Below are 604 nucleotides of genomic sequence, written 5' to 3'. Positions count from 1 at the left end.
GTTTGTGAGTGGGAGTGGAGGGGAGCTGGGCTTGGTCAAGGCTTTGCCCCAGGCTGTGACCCCTGGGACACTGCACCTCTGCCCCAGGAGACACCATCACCATCTCCCAGTGGAGCACCCCACACCCCAGAGCTCACATCCATGTATGGGCGAGAGGACCAATGGCTAGCAGGAGTGACAGGGACGGGATAACATCCTTTTATGTGCTCCAAGGTCCTTCTGATGGTGCTAAGGTGACAAGGCTGGGATGGTGCAGCCCCCGTGGGTGAGCTGTACCCCCAGGGGAAGGCAGATATGGCTTCCCCATCAGCTTGGGGACAGTCCTCACCAAAGTACCCTGCATCCCTCTGCCCTGGGTGACCTGTGTGTCCTGGCAGCCAAGAGATCTAACCGTGTCCTGGGGACATCCAGCACTGCACTGCGAGCCGGGCCAGGGAGGGGATGGTCCCACTCTGCTCTGCACTGGGGCGGCCTCACCTCCAGCACTGGGGGCAGTTTGGGCACCACAGGAGAAAAAGGATCTAGAGCTCCTGGAGAGTGTCCAGAGGAGGGACACAACATTGGGGAAGGGTTGAAGGGGAAGGGTAGAGGAGAGACTGAAGTC

Source organism: Antrostomus carolinensis, unplaced genomic scaffold (assembly GCF_000700745.2).
Source record: "Antrostomus carolinensis isolate BGI_N321 unplaced genomic scaffold, ASM70074v2 scaffold1061, whole genome shotgun sequence".
Taxonomy (NCBI): Eukaryota; Metazoa; Chordata; class Aves; order Caprimulgiformes; family Caprimulgidae; genus Antrostomus; species Antrostomus carolinensis.
Note: the sequence above shows the minus strand (reverse complement) of the source record.